A 6,987-nucleotide genomic window follows, 5' to 3' on the forward strand; every position below is an offset into this window, starting at 1 on the left:
AAAAAGTATTTGACAGGTTAACCAAAAAAATTTGGCTAGAAATTACCATAAAAATTAGAGACATCTAGCCATTAATTTAATAGACAAAAAATTATATAGCCATTAGATTAGATTTAACTCAAAATTTACCCACCATTTCCATTATAATGGACTAGACCGTCCTTTCCTTGCCTAACTTTTTTTCTCTAAAAAATCCAACACGTAACTAACTTTTTTCCTCTAAAAAGTAAACCACGCAATGATCTAGGCTTTCAGCCTACATCCTTCCTCCTTTGATTTTAGGGATGCAAAGAAAAGAAAGACCCAAGCAGATGGCACATGCCGCCTCCTCCGAGCCCGAGGTGGCTCGTACAGCGCAGCATGAGCAGCGGCCATAGGTAGGTACGTTCATCGCTGCTCTCACATCCAGCCCATGCATGTCCTTTTGTTTTGTTTCCGTATCCTATACACTCTCAGGATCAATTTTACCATCCATGCCATGTTCTTCACACCAATCTTACAACCAATCTCATGGTCCAAAAACAAAACTCACGATTGATTGGACTCATATATCCATGACAAGCAAATCCCAGCTTTTTTACTTGCCGTTCTTACAGATGATGTAGCTATTATTCCAGATCAATATACACAACTATTATTCTAGATAAATATACACGGTCATGATGGCTTTCCCTAAAAACAAGAACTCTCACTAGCGAGTGCCCAAATCTCCTTGATTGTGCCATCGGCTCCATCGAGCGAGCAGAACACCTCCGGCAAGTACCATCTACAGAGATCACATAGAACTGACATAAGCTTTAATATTTTCTCAAAAACAATACTTTTTGGGTATGACAGTACAACTTACGTCTTCAATTCAAGGCATGACAACACAATCAAATAGCTTTTTAATCATGTCCTAAGTTCATGTTGATCATGTCCTAAGTTCATGTTGTGATTTTTTGGTCGTTGTTGTAGATCAACTTCGCATTCTCGATTGTAATCTTATCATATTCTTAGAGTTTCATCTTTCTCAACAGAACATAATCAGCACTATAATCCACGTCCTTAATTTCACGTGTGACAACACAATCAAATACTGTCTCTGTCCATTAATATAAGATGTTTTTTAGACTTTCCATATAAAACATCTTATATTAATGAACAGGGTCAGTTATTTTAATTTCAGACAGGGCCCTAAGTTCACCTTGGGATTTTTCAGTCGTCATTGTACATGAACTTGCCATCCTCAATTGCAATCTTACTCTTCACTAAACATATGATTTTATGGACCTTCATATAACTACACCACTCGGGTAAAAGGTACTCACAATATTTGTCTTTTCAAATGAAGATTGGAACTTAACATCCACTGGTCCTGGAAATTGATCTCCTTTACTTCTACAAGAAAGACGAAATTTTTGTAAGCAGAAAAAACTACCAAAATCATAAATCTTCATAACCTTGAGCAGTACTCCATAACGATTTTACAATTTCTCATCTTCTTCAGTAATATGTGCATTCTCCATTGTGCAGGAAGAAACAAAGGAAATAAAAGGTGGGCTTCATAGCAAAAATGTGTGAAATCTTCCAAGTTGGTTAAAAGAATCAAATATGCAATACAACAAGTTGATCCATTACTAACCATGATCTTCAATAGGTGGCATCATAAGAAGAAGAAAATAAGCTTGGATTTGAGATTCAAGTAGGCACACATGGGTTTGTGATTTAAGCTTGGACGGGGGAAATATTTCAAATTATATCTTACTGATGTCAATCTAGTCAATAAACAATGAAAAGTTAGGACACGAGAATGAAACATCAAGACAAGAAAAAGAAAAAAAAATTGATCATACATGGAGATGTGCCAGACTGCACAATTATGCCAAAAGAAGAACCTCTGAACCACGTGCGGGAAGAAAATCTTTACAAACTTATTTCCTTATGTGTATTATCATCCACTATCTTTACATACTGTTCTGAATTCAACTGCTAAACTTCTCTTGCATGATGCACGACTGTAATAAGGTATATTCGAAATAGTATTATAGCTTGCTTCTGCTTTGCACATCAATTGTGCTATCTATGTGTTCCATTCTTTCCATGCTTACAAAAGTTTATTGAATACCCAGTATATTTGATGTACAAATATCTGATCTTACACAGTTTACCGTACGCAAATGGTTATCACGCCCGTCGGCCTATGCATTTCCATATGATCTACAGCTAATTTAAAGTGGTGTATTAAAGTAAAGAAAACATGTTACATTCGTTCTTGCAGAAAAACTATCAATTATTTCTTTGTCAAAAAAACATGAGAACACATTGCCATGTAGTATGGCTTAACCAAGACAGGGGCAAAATCAGCATTTTTTAATTGCCGCAGGGAACCATATCATGTATAGGCATTCAACATGGACTTTGACAACTACTACAAGTAATAAATTGCACATGTCGCAGAAAAATTATCTCATTTCTAATAAATGGTATTTATGTTTATGCAGGGCTGGTAATTCAACAGAGATAGCTAGATAGGTAAGACTATATGGGAAAATAAAAAATACAAAGAAAGAGCAATGCAGAACCAGTGACACAAAAGAATTCAATAATAAGTCAGGCTGGAATGACTAAGAGGTAAGTAACAAGAAAGTTCAATCAAGATCTACAATTTGGATATTCATGAACCTGGTATTTCTTTTATGCACGCGTACAGGACTAAAAGTAACACAATGTGTACAACATAGAAACGAGGATAGGGAAAGAAACTCCAGAGATGTAAGTTCTATGAAATTTGTTTGTTTAGTATGAAGAAGAACAACCAGACATTACAAACATTTAAATTGATGCTGAATTCAAAATCTTGAACAGGACATCAGAGAGGACGAATATGGAAATTAGGCAACGTCGGAAACCCAAGCTGCAAGTGTGAGTGATGTGATGCAATTCTCTGTTACGAAGAAACAACCTCAGGTAGAGCGAGAAGCATGCCATCTTTTGGGCTAGGCTGCCAACGGGGCAAGGTTGACTTGCCACCATCAGGAGAGCCGCCGGCTAACCGTACGAATTTTTTAAGGAAACACAACGGAAGGAGGTGGAAAAACTACATGCAAAATATCAGTTTGAACAACTCCATGTTCGCTTTCACGTCAATGGGAGGAATGGTAGACACAGAAATAAACAATGGCCGCGGACGTTATATATTTGTCATGAATGGCCAAAAATACCACAGAATAGGTACTCTATTACCTGAAGGTAAGGACGAACCACGCACAACGGAGTTGTACACATATGACGCTACAAATGAGGTAAAATCAGGATTGACACGTCAACATCAGAAGACAAAAGGGAGTCAAGAGATCCTCACTTTGTCGGGGGCCTTAAAAAATGTTGGATAGAGATAATAGACTAGCAAAAACACTGAGAATGGCAAGGGATAAATTTGAAAAGATGACTATTACAACGTGAGATTAATACGACATGGCATGCCATCTGCAACTGTAGTTTCAGCCTTGATTGTGAATGATACAACACAGAATAGAAAAGGACAGGACAACATTGTTCACTACAAAGACATGAGACCCAAGAATATCAGAGAACCATTCAACATTCATGCCTATGCAGTATCAATTATTATTCCCCAGCGGAGAAGATGTGTAGAGAGAAAATATACATTACACATTAAAAGAAGGTGCAAAGTGGAAGAGAAAGCATATAACATTGTTGGAATACTATGAGAATCATATACAACAATGTACTAACCTGTCAAAACACTTGCTGGTGTGTGAAAAGCCTAAATTGCAGTTCATTGCCCTTGCATACATTTTGCAGTACAAATAGCTAGACTGGATCGAAAGACAACAAGGAAACCTAAGAACAGAATTATATGTTGGCCCGCAAGACGCAAAAGAAATACAATGGTTGACCAGGTATGAAGGAGAATGCTACTGCCATGTGCAATCAAGCTTCAAAGATAGCCCAAGAAACAAAGCACAAAACTACCATGATGCTATATCAATATGTCAGTGGCTTGGATACACAGACCTATTTGTGACATTCACATGCAATGCAACTTGGCCACAGATTCAATCTATGCTACAGGAAGTAGGCCAAGCAGAATCAGAAAGATCTGATATTGTTGACCGAGTGTTCCACATAAAGCTCAAGGAGTTCATGACAAATGTAAGAGAAAGGGAATACTTTGGAAAAACACGCACAAGTAATACCCTGTTGACTTTATCACACCTATTATTTTCTTTTCTATAGAAAATGAACTGACAACGAGGATGATGTGGTCAAGAACAGTCTACACAGAAATATTCTGAAGGTGGGAACCAAACAGGCACTTATAGATGCTACTAGCCTTTTTAGATAACCTTAAGTACATGGAGCAAAAATGACTTTTCTATGCTAATAACATGATACGGCGGGACAAATATGATCTACTACTCCCAGAAGTATTCGAAACATGCATCAATATTCAATGGAAATAGCTCAATATTATCAATTATCGACACTATGTATTATCGGATATTTTAAGCTTATCATATTGTGCAATATAACCGTGACAACATCCATGGATTGTTATAGTTAATATGCAAAATGTAATAGCACCTCTTTTCATATCACTTATCAAAATTAATTCTATCTTTGGGAAATCTTAAAACTATAGCTAATCACAAATAAACTAATTATTTATTAAATTTGTTGAATATGAACTAGGGCAGAGGGGCCTCTGCCGATGCAAGTCCCAAGTACAAAAAAGGTGGAGGGGGCACAAATTAATTTACATCTTTCACTAACAAGCTGTACCTTAATGCACATTATATTGGTTTAGCCATACACATGTTGAGAAAGGGAGAAAGACAGGAAAAGGGAGAAGGGGGACCTTTAGGTGGAAGAATAAGTTGCCGAATTCAGTCTGCAAGTGTCGAGGATGAAGACGACCTGCCCGGCTGCCTTGCTCGGGGACAGCCACGATGCAATGAAAAACAACGCCGTCAGCATCCTCACAACCAATGTGGATCCAAGATGGCTGCGGGAGACAAGATCCACGCCTGCATCGCCTCGAAGGACGCTGACGACAATGAAACAGCCAAGATCAATAAGCTCGCATCCTGCATGGCACAGCTTCTCATCGAGCCCTACTACCCATCCGTCGCTGTTGACCGGCCTGAGAGATCGACGATGCGTACAGGGAGCCAAGCCCACCCCGTCGCCGCACCAGTGAGCCGACCTGCAGAGGTGCGTGCAAGTGAGGACGAGCAAGGTCCCGGCAAGGAATCAAGAGTGGAACTGAGGTGTTGTTGGGAACTACCACAATGCTTGGCTGGAAGAATTTTGGAGCGAGGGGATGGAAGGAGATGAAAAGGGGGGATCCATCAAGAGGTGCGTTTTTTTTTTTGAGAATATCCAAGAGCTACGTGTGAGTGTGTGAGGGTGCGAATGCGAGAGAACAGTCCGGCTTCCACCAGAAAAAATGTGTGCAGTCTGTACATCTCTGTGATCCTGCTCGGCTTCCTTTTTTTTGCGAGGAGATCCTGCTCAGCTTCCACCAGAAAAAACCATTCGTTCGTTAAAAGACGACTATAATAATTTCTACTAATCAGATTACATACAGGAGGAGTCCATATACGTGTGCTCAGCGTAAATTATACTGTACATAATGTGTTCGTGTAAAATATTCTGAATAGTACACGATCATAAAAAAATGTCTCCAACTGGTACCAATCATTGTTATTTGGACTATGAATATGAAAGTATCATTTCATGTCAAGTCATTACAAACTATCACCAATCGTGCAGACCGACCCGACAAACCCACGGTTAGAGCGAGGCACCCCCAAAGAATTGGGTGAAAAAGTTTGAGCTCACTATTTTCCCAAATATGAAACTATAATTCCTCTTATCATCAAAACCATAAAAAATGTGTCTTAACAGATAAACGAACGACAAAAATGTTATATACCTACTTTGTTAGTTATTTAAACATTTTAGGTATTAGCCCGCACAAACATTCATCGTGGAGTGTATGTGTCTTATCTTAACTAATAATAAATTAAATAAGCAAAAAGACAGATAGCCATCAATACAGTTTATATGTACTACCTCTATTTTAGTGATCTAAAAAGTCTTATATTAGTATATAGAGGGAGTTTCTGTAAATGTTACATCATCTTAGCAACTTAGATTTGTCTACATATGGATGTATCTATTGACATTTTAGTGTTAGATACATCCGTACCTACATAAATCTAAGACGGGGGAGTATATGTATGCCTACATGAAAACAATAAGAATTACTAAACTAGTGTTTAAATTAAAAAATAAAAAAGGAACATGATAAAAATGCCAAAAAGATACTCCCTCCGTCCCAAAATAAGTGACTCAACTTTGTACTAGCTTTTGTACAAAGTTGAGTCACTTATTTTGGGACGGAGGGAGTATGCAATAAAAAGTTCCCAACACGATTAATAAATAAAATAGTATGCCATGCATAATAAGCACGTAAATGATAAATGGTTAACCTATATATACTTATGCGACAATAAGAAAATAACATATATTTAAGAAAAAAACTATTTTCACAAACGACTTACATTTGTAAGTGTCAACACATTTGGTCTCAATATTTCTTTAGACAAATGAAATAATCTTTTTCCATTTTAAACTTTTAAAAAATCTAGCCCGCGCATCGAGCGGGCCACTTTGCTAGTTATGGATAAAAACATTATAAATAACAGTAAGAAAACATGATGCAAAATGGACGTATCATGTACCCGCGCGGGTGTGGCCGGGCATGAAGCATGAGTACGTGCACCTAGTCTCTTCGTGTACGTACACCACCTATGTGGGGTTGTGTGAGAGAGATACAAACTTAGAGGGATATAGTGTGTGGGTTCGTGAGTGTTTTTTTTTCGAAGGGGGGTGAGAAATAGACAAGCAATATATGTGGATGATGTTTCAATCAAAAAATATAACATATGCAATGTGTGGGAAATAGAGTCCTGG

General features: G+C 37.8%; 1 long non-coding RNA gene across 2 annotated transcripts; it reads right to left on the reverse strand.

The window, feature by feature from the left end:
- Positions 1-511: 511 nt before the first annotated feature.
- On the reverse strand, positions 512-6,270 carry LOC109776359 (uncharacterized). Of its 2 annotated transcripts, XR_012204732.1 has the most exons (4): positions 5,294-6,270; positions 4,865-5,212; positions 1,311-3,821; positions 512-766 (listed from the first exon to the last, which is right to left on the reverse strand). It is a non-coding gene; the product is annotated as an uncharacterized lncRNA (long non-coding RNA). The 2 variants fall into 2 exon arrangements; XR_002236068.4 differs by having other exon boundaries at positions 4,865-6,270.
- Between the last annotated feature and the right edge of the window lie 717 nt (positions 6,271-6,987).

Source organism: Aegilops tauschii, chromosome 3, assembly GCF_002575655.3.
Source record: "Aegilops tauschii subsp. strangulata cultivar AL8/78 chromosome 3, Aet v6.0, whole genome shotgun sequence".
NCBI classification, from domain to species: domain Eukaryota; kingdom Viridiplantae; phylum Streptophyta; class Magnoliopsida; order Poales; family Poaceae; genus Aegilops; species Aegilops tauschii.